This window comes from Panulirus ornatus, chromosome 5 (genome assembly GCF_036320965.1).
Source record: "Panulirus ornatus isolate Po-2019 chromosome 5, ASM3632096v1, whole genome shotgun sequence".
NCBI lineage: Eukaryota > Metazoa > Arthropoda > Malacostraca > Decapoda > Palinuridae > Panulirus > Panulirus ornatus.
Window position 1 is genome coordinate 1,557,970 of NC_092228.1, and position 16,848 is coordinate 1,574,817.

The 16,848-nt window shown below is 46.6% G+C and overlaps 1 protein-coding gene across 4 annotated transcripts in view; it reads right to left on the reverse strand.

Moving 5' to 3' along the window:
- The window catches only part of LOC139747069 (gamma-aminobutyric acid receptor subunit alpha-5), a 95,364-nt gene that overhangs the window by 23,848 nt on the left and 54,668 nt on the right, over positions 1-16,848 (reverse strand). The gene's annotated exons all lie outside the window — the stretch shown is intronic.

A 16,848-nucleotide genomic window follows, 5' to 3' on the forward strand; every position in this document is an offset into this window, starting at 1 on the left:
TTAAGAGTTTCCCAGGGCCGGGACGACCGCCAGCAGTGGTTCACCGGTGGAGATTTACCTCGTTCTGGGGTTGTGTGTGTGTGAGTGAGGGAGGGAGACTGGGTCACCTTGGGTCTGGTAATTAGGATGTTTTCTGATGAGCAGCGAGGATGATGACTCCTGGAGATCAGAACACGTGGGTCGTCACGACCACAACCACTGAGGGGTTTGTCGTAACGACAACAACCACTGAGGGGTCGTCATGACCACAACCACTCAGGGGTCGTCACGACCACAACCAGTGAGGGGTCGTCACGACCACAACCACTGAAGGGTTTGTCGTAACGACAACAACCACTGAGGGGTCGTCATGACCACAACCACTGAGGGGTCGTCACGACCACAACCAGTGAGGGGTCGTCATGACCACTACAAAGTTGAGGTCATTACCATAATGTTACTACGAGCAAACTGTGTGAGGAAACATGCCATCAAATTCAATGTAAATTATAATATGTATTGGTTATGAGCAGGTGGTCGTTATGCTACCATCACTACCAAACACTATGCAAGAAGTGTATGTATGTGTACCTGATTAACAGCATCGGACAGGCCAATGGTCATGTAAGCAGAGGCCGTTGTATGAAAGAATGATAAAAATGATTCAGAGAGAAGGTTAATCATCTTTTCATCTACAACTATAAAACTGTCTTGTTCCTGGAAGTACCAAGGACAGTTTACGATAGAACACTACATCCAGAGCAAGAAGGAAATGACTTCATAACGTAGAGCAGCAGTCTGGCTTTACTCGTGAGATGTTTTCTAAATTTTGTCTTATGATTTGTTTCGCTGGTGACCGCACGACGCAGCAGAATCCAGAGAGAGAGAGAGAGAGAGAGAGAGAGAGAGAGAGAGAGAGAGAGAGAGAGAGAGAGAGAGAGAGAGAGAGAGTTCACAAGGCAGGTCTGACCTATCTCTCGATGATCACACAGGAGAGAGGGCAGGTGTACCCAGTGGTAGGCTGGGGAGGAGAGGGTTCAGGAACTTGTGTGAGGGAGTGGGGAGAGAACTGGGGAAGCAAGCGAAGGCTGGGAATGAAGGAAGGCTGGGAAGGAAGGACGGAACGAAGGAAGGGAGGAAAGAAATTTGGAAAGTGTGGATGGGAACTCTCGGATGTGGAGTAGGAGGGATCTATGTGTGTGTGTGTGGGAGAGAGAGAGAGAGAGAGAGAGAGAGAGAGAGAGAGAGAGAGAGAGAGAGAGAGAGAGAGAGAGAGAGAGAATCATGGGAGATAAAATGTCTGGGCAGTAAACAAACTTCAGCTCATCAAGCTGATAGTGAACACTTGGTGTGGATGGTTGGCCAACACTACATGTGGACCGTAAGATCCAACATTCAGGTAAATACAAATGTTCTACAATAATGTTCTAACTTTCAGCCCGGTCTGTAGTTATATTACAACATCCACCTCCAGGATGACTTACCATACGACTATCAAAACATATCAGTACCAAGTGATTCAATTTACCAAAAATCTTTTTTTTCCTTTTTTGTACGGTGAAAGTTAGTGAAGGTAACCACTATACAGAAACAACACAAAGAAACTACGAAAGGGAATGACACTCTCCATACAGTGTACATACGTACATAACGACGGTTGGGTAACAATACAACATTAAAATCTACGGACGTCTGACGTCACTACTCACGTAAAGAACATGGATTCAGAGAAAGAACTGTGTATGAACTTATGAACTCAAATCCACACACACACACACACACACACACACATTGTCTAATAACTTATTAAACAATTTGCCGACGGCGAAGTGCTGGACTTGTATCTTATCCTCTGATCTTGATCAGAACAACATGTTATTACTGACGGCCAGACGATGGATGGTATGGTGCCTGCAGCCACCACCATGGCCAACTGAGGCTCTGCCACACTTATAATACAACAAGACTACAACATATAGCAAGTACACCAGGCAAACCTGACGGACACATGTTCCTGCTGGTCGCATGTAAGACTATATGTTCCTCACGTCAGACGTGACGCGAAGAGTAAAAGGATAAACAGAAGAACTTGAAAATTAGAAAATGAAAAACAGGGAAGCAGGTGGGCTGTCCACCTGGCGGACACCAAGTGAACCTTTGAATTTTTGTGTAAATGAAAAAACTCACAAGAGAAAGAGGGATGTGCGCCCCCATTAGATTCCCTGAACGACAGTATAAGGAGTTGGGTCAAACTTCCTAGGTTGCAAAATTACACCAATTAACTGCTACCTATCTTGACATCTTTTGAGGTAACACTCTTAGTCCTCAGACAGTAAGAGCCTAATAAAACATGATCACAAGGTCACCAAGCCTTTACCGGGATTTAGTTTGAGCCTCGTAATTGATAGTCAGATTCTATGTTACCGGAGATTCAGGTCTGATAACCTGGCAAGAGAGGAATCCGATTCCACACTCCACTGGCTAAATCTGATTGAGTGACGGAGATGATCTGATGACAATGTTTCCTGGAGTTTCTACGCGTCAGGGGGTGCGGAGGGTCAGCGGAACAGCGGCTTCCCTTCCCTGGCGGATACGGACGCAATTATATTTTTCCATTCGCGTTGGCGGGATTTATCGGCGCCTCGTATATTCAGAGATCTATTATGTAAAACAGATTCTCATCTTGTTGTGACCGCCGTGACAAGAGCAAAACGTGCCCTAATCATGATCATCTCAAGGGGAGAAAAATGAAGATATCAATCAAGAACTTCGACGATGACTGTACGTCGACCTGAGTGTTAATGGCGGGGAGGTTACTGGGAGGGGGTTAGAGGAGTGACGGACGAGTCCAGTAGCTGTGCTGGTCGATGGAAGAAGAGTTACCACGATCATAACGGTCAGTCTTCGTGTGGCTGGTCTCCACACACAAACTGTGCGGGTTCCAACCTTACGTGGAACAACGCAGACAGATCATGGCAGTAATGGCTGAGGTTGTGTGAGTAGGACAGCTGGGCAGCAGCGGGAACGTAAGGCATGGCTGGAGTGAGGTGATGCCGGAAGAATTAATGAGACTAAAGGCTTTGGATTCCGTTGTGGTGAACAAGGAGGTGGGTGAAGATACACGCCAGGAAGGTGAGCAATGCTTCATACTGGGGAGAATAACAGCCCTATGCACATAATACAGTTCCCCACAAGGGAAGTATTCACAGCACGTACGCCACATCGCCAGCTTTTGAGAAGCAGATTTTTGTGATGATGATGACGATGGATTGCCAGGAGAGAGTGTGGAAAATATCATGCCCAACACGTTAGTGTTATCACAGGAAGACAAAATGACATTTAGAATGAGGAAGATGTAGAAATTGTACTTCAGTGTTAATATATTTGACTAGAATACAGCTTTTCCGTTAAAATATACTGCAAAAGTTCAAATTATAATGAGAGTCATAAGTTCAGTGCGAGAAAATACACGTACGAGGATGTGGGAGGGGAGTGGGGGGAGTAAGCGGAAATGCTTAAAGTGGAATTACCAGCGTAAGAGCGTATAGGGTTGGCTCACCAGCGCAAGAGCTTACAGAGTTGGTTCAGGAAAACAGATCAATTAAGGATAGAGGAAAAAGGTTAAGCGATATGACAGAATGGCTGAGGGGCAGAAGGTGGGGAGGAGTGGCTCCATCCACGACCAGTGCAGTTGAGCGACACAGGAGGAAGCTGTCCACTAAACATGAGGACGAATCAAGGAAGCTAAAGGCAGGAAGTTTACACAGTAAGGACTCTGCCACACCGTCAAATGCTTTCAAGATGTCAGAAAGAAACATCAATCTTAACGAACTGATCAACTTTACTGTACGAGTATATATATATATTGGTCCTCAGTTTCTATATCAACAAGTATCTGTCAGTTGTTGAAGGATTCTGAAAGAAGCATTTTGATGAGAGAGCAGTTGAGTGTATTACGTCGTTGTAAACATTGTTCAGAGGACCAGACAATGGTCTCGGCCAGCATAGTGAGCCAGCCACTACCCCAGCAGGCTCGGGCTGACCTGGCATCAGTCAGTCACAAGGGAGACGACACAAGGAATCAACCTCCACCATCGGGTCAACCAAAAAAGTATTCGAAATTAGTCGTCTTTCGAGGAATGATGATTGGCCAGGATGAAGGAAGGGGAAGTAAAGATCTTCTACGTGTAATCAGGAGTGGCAGTCCCCTACTCGGGCTCCGCCATTACTGGAAGTCATTCGCTAATGCCACCGAGAATCACAAACCAACTTCACAATTCTTCAGTACGACGACGAAACTTGATGACGAGAACGTCCCGCATACAATGAGACCATTAGAGGGGAAGGAAGGGAGATTACCTCGCTACCTACGAGAGTTTCCCACTGGCCAGCGTAGCTTACGTCTCGAGCTTTACATATGGCCAGACTTCGAGACTGTTCCCATCGTACGAGCATATAAGACACCACCACGTCATCAGGCCAGACAAGTGCGGGAGGTTGGCCGTCGCTGGTGTGCCAGTGTCCTGGTACTGCGGTAATTTGCATACAAAACGGAAACGGATTTGTTTTGGATGTGTTGGTGGGAGGCATCGTAGACGTGGCCGAGCTGCCTGGCTCCCGGGGTGACAACATGAGTTAGTGAAATGAAACTGATAACGTCAGCGTCTCCAGCAGGACCCGTAGCTTGGGTAACGTAGTCTGATACATCGATGGAATCCACGTTCTGCGATATACTTTATAATGTTACTTGAAAAGTATACAACTTAACACTGTATGTAAGTACGCTATGATGACAGCGCTGAGGTCCGTGGTCTCTTGCAGTACTCATGTACAACTTCAAAACCTCCTTCAAGGAATACTCCCGCCTGCGCCACGCCCTCTAGAGACACCCTCGTCTTTCCGTCAGTACGTGTCCCGTGCCCCACACCTGACGTACGTGTCCCGAGCCCCACACCTGACGTACGTGTCTCGTGCCCCACACCTGACGTACGTGTCCCGAGCCCAACACCTGACGTACGTGTCCCGAGCCCCACACCTGACGTACGTGTCCCGAGCCCCACACCTGACGTACGTGTCCCGAGCCCCACACCTGACGTACGTGTCCCGAGCCCCACACCTGACGTACGTGTCCCGAGCCCCACACCTGACGACACCCTCCCAGCCTGACACCACAGCCCCCCCCCCCCCTCATCCTTCCTTCCTTCACGTGAATACAATGATCGTCGCTTCTGCATTCACTGGATGACCACCAGGACGACCTCCCTTACATCATCATGTTGACCTCTGTTACCAAAGAAGGCAACACTCCAGGGTCATCAGGGTGACATTATCTTGCCCCTGGCGCACCTCCCACAGGCTCATCCAGGGTCACATGCACTGACGACCCCTGACCCGTGAATTATCCAACATAATCTGACGTCTTCTACAACTAATTGGATTAGTTGTAGATTGATCTACAACAGCTTACCATCACCTACACTCATACAGACACTGTAGACACCTTGTTGTTGTTGTTGTTGTTATTGTTGTTGATGTCTTAACTCACATGTTGTAGGCCTCACCACCGCCTTCACATGTGCCTCGCTCCGCCTGAAGTGCCCACTTGACCTTATCATGTCATTGGTCACTGAATGACATCTAAATGGTGGTATCGTGAATGGCCTCGTTAGCACCGGACAGCTTAACCAACGGAAGCTCGTTGGGAGAGAGAGAGAGAGAGAGAGAGAGAGAGAGAGAGAGAGAGAGAGAGAGAGAGAGAGAGAGAGAGAGAGAGAGAGAGAGAGAGAGTAGAGAAGTATGACAGAGAACAGTGAACATGAAGAACAGAACACATACTGAATGGAAAGTCAGCCTCGTGTGGACTACATCTTCACTTAAGAATAACAAATCTGCTCGAGTTTCTTACATTCACGACTTCATCAAATCCCTGACTCACGACTTCATCAATTCCCTGACTCATGACTTCATCAATTCCCTGACTCATGACTTCATCAAATCCCTGACTCATGACTTCATCAAATCCCTGACTCATGACTTCATCAAATCCCTGACTCATGACTTCATCAAATCCCTGACTCATGACTTCATCAAATCCCTGACTCATGACTTCATCAAATCCCTGACTCATGACTTCATCAAATCCCTGACTCATGACTTCATCAAATCCTGACTCATGACTTCATCAAATCCCTGACTCATGACTTCATCAAATCCCTGACTCATGACTTCATCAAATCCCTGACTCATGACTTCATCAAATCCCTGACTCATGACTTCATCAAATCCCTGACTCATGACTTCATCAAATCCCTGACTCATGACTTCATCAAATCCCTGACTCGTGACTTCATCAAATCCCTGACTCATGACTTCATCAAATCCCTGACTCATGACTTCATCAAATCCCTGACTCATGACTTCATCAAATCCCTGACTCACGACTTCATCAAATCCCTGACTCATGACTTCATCAAATCCCTGACTCATGACTTCATCAAATCCCTGACTCACGACTTCATCAAATCCCTGACTCACGACTTCATCAAATCCCTGACTCATGACTTCATCAAATCCCTGACTCACGACTTCATCAAATCCCTGACTCACGACTTCATCAAATCCCTGACTCATGACTTCATCAAATCCCTGACTCACGACTTCATCAAATCCCTGACTCACGACTTCATCAAATCCCTGACTCACGACTTCATCAAATCCCTGACTCATGACTTCATCAAATCCCTGACTCATGACTTCATCAAATCCCTGACTCATGACTTCATCAAATCCCTGACTCGTGACTTCATCAAATCCCTGACTCATGATTGAATAAAAAGAAGAATAAATCAAACCCATCTCACATTTATTTTAAAAATTCCTTTTTTATATGTCAAGATAAATGTAAGTTCGTTGAAGCTCCAAGTTGAATGTTTGTTCTTCATTACCAAGTTTATTAACCATTTTCGTTACTTGATATAAAAACTAAAACTCCCGGTCAACTCTTCACATTTCCCTAAATTATAATTTGGAAAAGAATGATAAATAATCAAGAACTAAAAAACATTTGAAAAAAAAGGATGGCTTCAGTTCAGATGATTTCCTGGTAAACTTGAAACTATAACATTACAATTGAAATCTTTGGTTGTAACAAATTCTCAGCGTTACATGAGGTGACAACCATCACTTATAATACAACACAAGACAAGCACGACCACTTGTGGCCACACATGAGCGTCGTGGGGCAGGAAGTCTGCCTGGATGACACAACGAACCACTTGTTAGGTCACAGCAGGAGGGGAGGTGGGCCCGGGCTCCATGGTTGTGGGGAACGTGGGGATGTCATCAGGAGGACCAGGTCACCCGAGGTCCAGGTCACCTGCAGGTCCAGGTCACCTGCAGGTCCAGGTCACCTGTAGGTCCAGGTTACCTGCAAGTCATCAAAGGAACTAAACCAGCAGTTACCCAGCCAATTAGGGTCAACACTGTGGCTGACCCTGGACCTCCGGGCTCTTTAACAGCCCCGAATCGCTATAAGCAGTGAGGCTCGGCAACATTTCAATAGGACAAGATTAATGAATAGACCAACATTCCGTTCAGTTCCTACACTCATATAACAGGTAAACCTGCAAGGCCTACCCTCCACCCTCGCTTCTCTTCTCTCCTAATTATACCGCCATTTGAACCCTTTAATTACCCTATGGGGGATCAGTCCACCTTAAGAAAACGTCGCACGAAACCTGAATAGAAAACAGAATTCGATATTACACTAAATCTATCTACGACCCACGACCACACATTACGTCACCACATGATGCACCAGATCTGGCGGGTTCCATCACTGAGGACGCACAACATCTTATAATCTCTCTCTCTCTCTCTCTCTCTCTCTCTCAGTGCCTACTTTCTCCAATCCTCTAACTTTATCTATTCATAAACCTCCCTCCCTCTACCATCATCTTTCCCTCACTCACATTCTTCCTTGCTCCTACTCCCTCTACATGCATACCCCTCCCTCCCTCCCTCACCTCGTGCCTCAACTTAGTCTACATAAATCTTTCATTTTCTGACGTCTGGTGGATCATGCGAGGCCCACCTGACCCCAGCTCGACCTCTTCCTCACACATTTGTGAACATATAGACCTCCACGTCCGTGACATGTACTGGACACGTGGGACAGAAGATAGCAATTTACCTCTGGGTCAGGAGGATTCGAACCCAAGCAAGCAATCAGGCAGGTAGCGTGCCAGTCTGCCGCTGGGCAGGATAACCTGCCATATTCCTTGTCCTTCCGTATAACAAATGTTATGACATAACGGTAACTCTTCATCGGGAGCTGGGTTCGAATCCTGCTCGTCCATAGATGAATCATTATCATGCATCTCACGTGTCCCGTGCATGATATCGTGCATGATAAAGATATTCCAACTTTACCGTTGTGTTACAAGACTCACCTCATGTTCACCACGACCCGTGCGGTCCCGGGCGCTCCCCAGCCTCTCAGGTCACGGCATGTGACGCGCTTCCTCGTACACCCGTGACTGGTCCTCGTACACCCGTGACTGGTTGGTCTGAGACTACAAGCTTTGAACACCTCGTGAACCACTGGAGAACGTAACGACCTGCAGCGCGGTAGACCTGGGTTCGAATCCTCCAAACCCAAGGGTTAATCACTATCATATTGACCTAACCGAACCTGAACCCACATCTAGCCAGGACCTGATCCAGTTTGATCCCATATCTGCTGTGACCTCGTTATCTTGTCATCACGTGACATTCGTCGTGGTAACAAAGGTAAGTGAAGCACACATGATGTCTTCACCTTGAACAGAAAACGTGTCGCTCCAGTTTATATCTTCATTTCCTTTGGAGCAGTTCTCTCCTGGCTGAGTACAGCAGAAATACTTCATTCTTCAACACCACGTCTCCAACACACATCCTCCAACACACGTCAACAAGTCTCCACCACAAATCCTCCAACAAACGTCAAGTCTCCACCACACATCCTCCAACACACGTCAACAGCTGCCCACATCACACCACTTGTAACATTCCTCTACTACCTCATCTCAGGAGTTGCTGTGGTAAAAACCTTGCTATCACCGCCGCCCTCTCTCGTCCAGTCTCCTCCGACACCAGGCCCTCCAGTAGATCTCTCCCTAAGCACAAAATTCCCAGTTGCTTCCACCTGGCGTCCCCTCCACCCCGGCCTCCGGACCTCCACCTCCACATAGTGAATTACACGTAATCCTGAGCGATTACAGACCCAACAAGGTAATTAAACAACCGTTTGCTCGTTAGGGGCGACCCTAGGAGGCTGGGGTCGTTGGTAAACACAGGTCCAGCGTTGGTTGTTTGTTCGTCAACTTGAGATGTGTGGTTGATGATGGTTGTGGAGGGATGTGTGGTTGATGGTCTGTTGAGGTGTGTGTGTGTGTGTGTGTGTGTGTGTGTGTGTGTGTGTGTGTGAGGTTGCCAGGCAGTCAGATCTGTACACCAATGCAGTACATTGGTCATGTCTTACATAAATCCGACACAAGAGTGAGTCAACAGTGCCACTTGGTTGAATGAATCTAACTATTTCCGAACATCGACCAGACGTAACATCTGACATCACCAAATAGATTTATGTGAACAGAAATAATACCCGATATTTCCTCGTGTGGCGCCACCTGATCTTTCTTATGAGATATATTAGTTGGTTGGTTCATTGGTTGTTAGGATGTTTGGTTATTTGGGCTTTAGGTCTATCAACTGCCAGGGTCATTAAGGCCGTCAACGTTTAGTTATATTCACAAAATAATTTTTTTTTTGAGCACCTCTGAATGTTGAAGATAATTCTAATACCCAACACACGTCTCACTATGTACGTGGCTCACGAGCAGGTATTGGTGTGCCAAGTTGGTGTACAGTTACCAGCCGTCAGAGAATGCCGTCTGTTTCTTAAATCCTTCAAGAAATTCAAACTATCATGACTACCAACCTAACCCAGTAGAATCACTCTGACACTCATGACCTCTTACATATAGCCACATCCGATGGAAACATTCTCCAGTAACATTAGTAATGTTTAGGCAAATGAGCACACATTACGGGCCATCAAATGTATGCAGTATGGTGTCGAGGGACAAATGCCTAGCCCCCACCAGGTCCACCATGTGCCATAAATGATTTACGTCAACATTTTGACTAACAGGATATTCTGTGATGATGAAGACGAGATGCTTTCTATCGCTTATCATAATGAATATAAAAATAGCAACAGTTTTCTTTCATTTTCTTTTAACAGAGAAGAGTTGGCATAAGTGGCCCCCTGGGTGGTGCTAGCCTCACCATCTGGGTTCAGTCACGCCCTCCACATCCTCCCTCCATTCTTCTTCCTATTACCACCTCACATCCCCTTCCTACCTTACCTGTCTCAGGACACAAAATGTTCTCCTGCCACTGCCATCACCATCACTCCCTACCTGACCACATCCCTCCACTTCCCTGTACCTCAGTGTTCCTGTCAGGTCAAAACACTCACTAATGAATGACGGTCCTTCCCTCACAGATACTTTCCTGCCAGTTGCTGGCCGGAGAGAGCGGTGGTTGTGGAGGGCCATTTGCCTTACAACCCTTTATTCTTCTTTGAAGATTAGGATTGAAGATTACAACTGTCCTCCAGCATATAACCTCTCCCATGTTCTGTCCTCCAGCATATAACCTCTCCCATGTTCTGTCCTCCAGCATATAACCTCTCCCATGTTCTGTCCTCCAGCATATAACCTCTCCCATGTTCTGTCCTCCAGCATATAACCTCTCCCATGTTCTGTCCTCCAGCATATAACCTCTCCCATGTTCTGTCCTCCAGCATATAACCTCTCCCATGTTCTGTCCTCCAGCATATAACCTCTCCCATGTTCTGTCCTCCAGCATATAACCTCTCCCATGTTCTGTCCTCCAGCATGATGACCTATTCTATGTCCTGTCCTTCAACAGATGACCTCGTCATAGATCAGTGCCCAAGCATCCCTACCCATGTTGGTCCCCAGCCAGTGTAAACTCTTCTACCTGAGGGACGATCGAGAGTCGAACCCTGGCGTCGTGCCCTGACTACGAGGTAACATTTGTCGCATCAGGTGTTTACTGAGCAGCAAGGCTGGTGTGTCAACATAACGACCGTCCAGCTTCCCTCGTATGTCCCGGGGCAGGGAAGGGACGGATCATCCCGGGGGCGGCAAGCAATGATGAGAGAGAGAGAGAGAGAGAGAGAGAGAGAGAGAGAGAGAGAGAGAGAGAGAGAGAGAGAGAGAGAGAGAGAGAGAGGAATTGAAAAACACAAAAACATGATTACTCTAAATTCAGGAGAGTAAATATTTATATTACTTTCTACAGCAACAGAGTAAGTGACATGATCTTTCTAATACATGGCAGGTTTATGTACAAGACAACGTAGTTGACTGGTTATCTTCATCATGAATATATTTTCGTTGTATGTTACACTAGTGTCCGGGTCATATATAGTACAGCATTGTTGCCCGCTGTGTGTCGTCCATGTTATGCGGCAGGTTTGTCTCGGTGTCCAGGGCCAGGTGTCCTGACCGATCCTCTGACTTCCTTCAGAGGTGACCGAGCATGTAGGATGCAATCAGGTTACCTACTCCGATAGTGTTAATTGTATGGGCGTGGCCACCAAGCTCAATGACGCGGTTGCGTACTGAGGATTAGGGAAATGTGACACTTCATTCCTGTCAGTTGAGACAGCGATCCAGGTGTCCACATAAGAGTGTGATTTCATGATGCAACACTCGAGAACAGCATTATTGTGGTTAACGAAGCTACAGTACTACAGTGCCGCATCTCAACACTGTAACTATGTGTCCTGAACGTAGGCACACATCATCACCACCGGGGTCTGCACAAGCCGATTAGCAGATCTTTTTCGGTGCGTTTAATTAAACCTTCTTAATTACTGGGCTTGGCCTATGTAAGGAGATCTCGACAAAGTTTGCCGAAGACCCACCGTCTCTATACGTCCACTAAGATACAGTGAAGTTCTTGAGGGCGTATCTTTGGCCTGGCTAACCCATTAAGGCAAGATAACTTATATGGACTTACTACAGTTATAAAAACCAATAAACATACGGCAAAAGATTACCTTTAAGGAAGTTTGCTCTACGTAAACCTGTCTTTATACTATAGATTCATCAAAGTATACGAGTTGTGGTGAATTTAAAATGTTTCCTTAACAGTGAATATCTTCATATACGTATATGATATAGGTTAATCAAATACGTAAGATCGTATCTGATTTCTCTTAAGTTACCAACTTATTGCTTTATTGTCATTGTACCTTTACTACCATTTCTAGATCAATAATATTGTTTCATGCTGATAGTAATTCAGTTCACCGATCATTATGTTCTGCATCACATTACTTCACAGATTTCGTATATTTACGAACACAATCAGCGTCATTTCTGTCGCCATTGTCTACCTACCTTTAACAAATCTTTCTCATTCATCATTCGTTACCATGATCAGGTTGTAAGTAACGTAATGTATCTGTATCGTAACTAACGTACCGTAAGTAAATCGTAAGTAAAGGCAGCAGGAATATATTGATGTCATCGACCTGGTAATACCAAAATATTACCATCCGCGCCCCATCCCGACGCCCTGGGGAACCGGCCGGCCGCCATATTTGTTTACCACGGTCCGCGAAGCTGCCAGATACTTCTTTATTCATGTTCGTGAATCTACACACACACACACACACACACACACTTGATCGCCATTTCTCGTGTCAGCGAGGTAACGCTAGGAAACAGACGAAGACCCATCCACTTACATATAAATACACAGACATGTACACATATATACACACACGTACATAATCATATTTGCTCACCTTCATCCATTCTCGGGGCCACCCCGACCCACAGGAACGAATATCGCCAACCCCTGCGTCAGCGGGGTAGCGCCAGGAAACACGAAAAAAGGTCACATCTGCTCACACATTGTAATGCACCGACACCACAGCTAGCTATCCACATCCAGGCCCCACAGACCCCATGGTTTACCCCAGACACTTCACATGTGTGAGTGGCGGTAGAAGACGATTTATGAAATGAAGAAGGTAATCAGACGTTATTCACGGGCAGGTGGGGGAAGGATCCCAGACACCGCACACATGAATGTTTACGTCAGGCCCGCCAAGGATCACATCCTCCGCTGCGACGCTTCCCATTTTCTTTGAGTCGCGTACCACTAACCTTTCTCCACCGCAATATCACTTTGTCTAAATATCTTACTTTAACAGGAAGACACTCTGGATTTAAACATCTCTCACGCTGATAACTCTACCAACCCAAGAATATATAGTTGTATTTATATAACTGGAAATTCTAAATGACCACGTACCGTGTGGCCAGCCCTCGCGTACCACGTACCGTGTGGCCAGCCCTCACGTACCACGTACCGTATGGCCAGCCCTCGCGTACCACGTACCGTGTGGCCAGCCCTCACGTACCACGTACCGTATGGCCAGCCCTCGCGTACCACGTACCGTGTGGCCAGCCCTCGCGTACCACGTACCGTGTGGCCAGCCCTCACGTACCACGTACCGTGTGGCCAGCCCTCGCGTACCACGTACCGTGTGGACAGCCCTCGCGTACCACGTACCGCATGGCCAGCCCTCGCGTACCACGTACCGTATGGACAGCCCTCGCGTACCACGTACCGTGTGGCCAGCCCTGGCGTACCACGTATTGTGTGGCCAGCTCTCGCGTACCACGTACCGTGTGGACAGCCCTCGCGTACCACGTACCGTGTGGCCAACCCTCGCGTACCACTAGAGAGGTACATGTACCCCGGCTGGACATTACTGGTGCGTCATGGTACACGCGTTCCTCATGTTCTCATGTATTTCAAGTTTTCATTACATTCTTGTATCTTTATTGTATTCTTTATTATGTTTATCAGTTTTGTCACTTTAGAAATAATGTATCGTAAACTTTCCTCTTCCTTCGTGACGCCTTCCCTCTGTTCTGTATTCTATTTACCATTCCATCCTTGACCTGTCTTTCTCCTCTCCCATTCCTATTCCAGCACGCCATTTCTCCTCCCACTCTACTTTTTCCTTCTCTTTTTTCCCTTCCTTCTTTCCATGATGATGGATAAGTAATCCATCAATTAACGAGTCATTGAATGAATGAAGTAATAAAATAATGAAAGAATTACAATGAATGAAGTATATATAATGAATCATACCTCCACCCTTCCCCCATCCCACCCCAGAACCAGCTAGACTTCCTCCCACCAGGGATCGACATCTGCCACTAAACTGGACGACTTGGCCTTTAACTATTGACCCGGAACGATCCCTACGCCCGACGGCCTTTGACCTGATTCTTAAAGGGTCAATTGAAAGGCTAGGTCATCACAGGGTAGGGTCGTGCCTGTGCCCAAGTGGTGCAACAAATATGTAAATTGCGATCAATTCCTGAATTCAGTTACTGGAAAGAAGTCAAGATTCTCTCTCTCTCTCTCTCTCTCTCTCTCTCTCTCTCTCTCTCTCTCTCTCTCTCTCTCTCTCTCTCTCTCTCTCTTCTTTTAAAGATGCAGGTTAAGAGTATCATGGTGACATACGAGCGGATACATAACAAAATATATCCTTCATTACGTCATCGTCAGCAAGTCATTGCAAAGTAAAGAAACAACGATAAAAACAAACTCAACACCACAGTAATGTTACCTTCCCACGCCGACCATCTCTGCCATGTCAGCTGCAGGCCAGTCCTCCTGCTCATCCAAACGTCTCGTCAGCAAGGAGCTAAATCGAATCTTCCCTGCTACTGAATGCAGCGTCAAGTGATACTGAGGCAATCCAGAAAAACAATTAGATCGCCTCTCCAGCCATGAGACCCCACGCAACGATTTCTAACACGAGTCTTGAAGAAGAACCAAGGTGTTCTAACACATCCTTAGGAATATATATATATATATATATATATATATATATATATATATATATATATATATATATATATATATATATATATAAAATATATATATATATATATATATATATATATATATATATATATATATATATATATATATATATATATATATTTATATATATATATATATATATATATATATATATATATATATATATATATATATACATACATACATAAACGCGTTTATGTATATACATGTGCGTGTGGGTGGGTTGGGCCATTCTTTCGTCTGTTTCCTTGCGCTACCTCGCTAACGCGGGAGACAGCGACAAAGTAAATAAAATAATAATATATGTACGTAATGGTTGCTAATTCATGAGTGATGAGATTGCAGGTAATATATATAAAAGTTTATACTCATATGTTCATTACAGAACATGTGTTCATAAATGTCGATGAAAAGTATATAAGAAAAGAAAAACTACTTTTCTTCGACGAACAAGAAACATTTTCCTTCAACTGATGATCCTCACCACATCTCACTACATGTTGACTACATTCTGAAATATAAGAATAATTACAACCAAGATTATTGACAACAGGGCAGAGGTTCATGCCTCCAGACATGTGGTCTTCCGTCTTCATGTACCCAAACCCCAGGACCGGCCTGGTCCCCCTGCAGGACCGGCCTGGTCCCCCTGCAGGACCGGCCTGGTCCCCCTGCAGGACCGGCCTGGTCCCCCTGCAGGACTGGCCTGGTCCCCCTGCAGGACCGGCCTGGTCCCCCTGCAGGACCGGCCTGGACCCCCTGCAGGACCGGCCTGGTCCCCCTGCAGGACCGGCCTGGTCCCCCTGCAGGACCGGCCTGGTCCCCCTGCAGGACCGGCCTGGTCCCCCTGCAGGACCGGCCTGGTCCCCCTGCAGGACCGGCCTGGTCCCCCTGCAGGACCGGCCTGGTCCCCCTGCAGGACCGGCCTGGTCCCCCTGCAGGACCGGCCTGGTCCCCCTGCAGGACCGGCCTGGTCCCCCTGCAGGACCGGCCTGGTCCCCCTGCAGGACCGGCCTGGTCCCCCTGCAGGACCGGCCTGGTCCCCCTGCAGGACCGGCCTGGTCCCCCTGCAGGACCGGCCTGGTCCCCCTGCAGGACCGGCCTGGTCCCCCTGCAGGACCGGCCTGGACCCCCTGCAGGACCGGCCTGGTCCCCCTGCAGGACCGGCCTGGTCCCCCTGCAGGACTGGCCTGGTCCCCCTGCAGGACCGGCCTGGTCCCCCTGCAGGACCGGCCTGGTCCCCCTGCAGGACCGGCCTGGTCCCCCTGCAGGACCGGCCTGATAGCCTACTTCAGTTGGACTGTAACTCTGAACTCAATTAAGAGTCAAATAGGAATTCACAGCGCAGCGCAGGTAAATACCCCGCGCTCACGTGTACGTCTTGGTAACCACATGACCACACGTCATGATGCCAGCGTTGTGCTGGTGTCTGGCTGCTGAGTGTTGTATTTCCTGACATTTGATGATCTGTCTCTTATTCCATATGTTTATTGACACAAACAGACCATGGTGGCTGCTTGTGCAACGGTAAACAGACACACACAACACAGGTGAACAGAACACACTCACTATGGATGGCTTCCATCCTATCTATTTAATGTAATGCAATTTTATCTAATTTTATTTTCATAGATTACCTATAAAGTCATTTTAAAAAATACCTTAATGATGACTTCTAATGGAAGAATATCAAACTTATAATGGCAAACTTATTCAATACAATTAAGAAAATAACGAAATTAACAATATTTCTTGTTCAATTCCAAATATAATTTTGTTCTTCGTATACAATTTGTTCCGAGTTTATCAATTTCGTTCTTCAAAGGCATCATATAATGCTTTAATGTTCTATAATGACGTTGTAAGATGTGAATA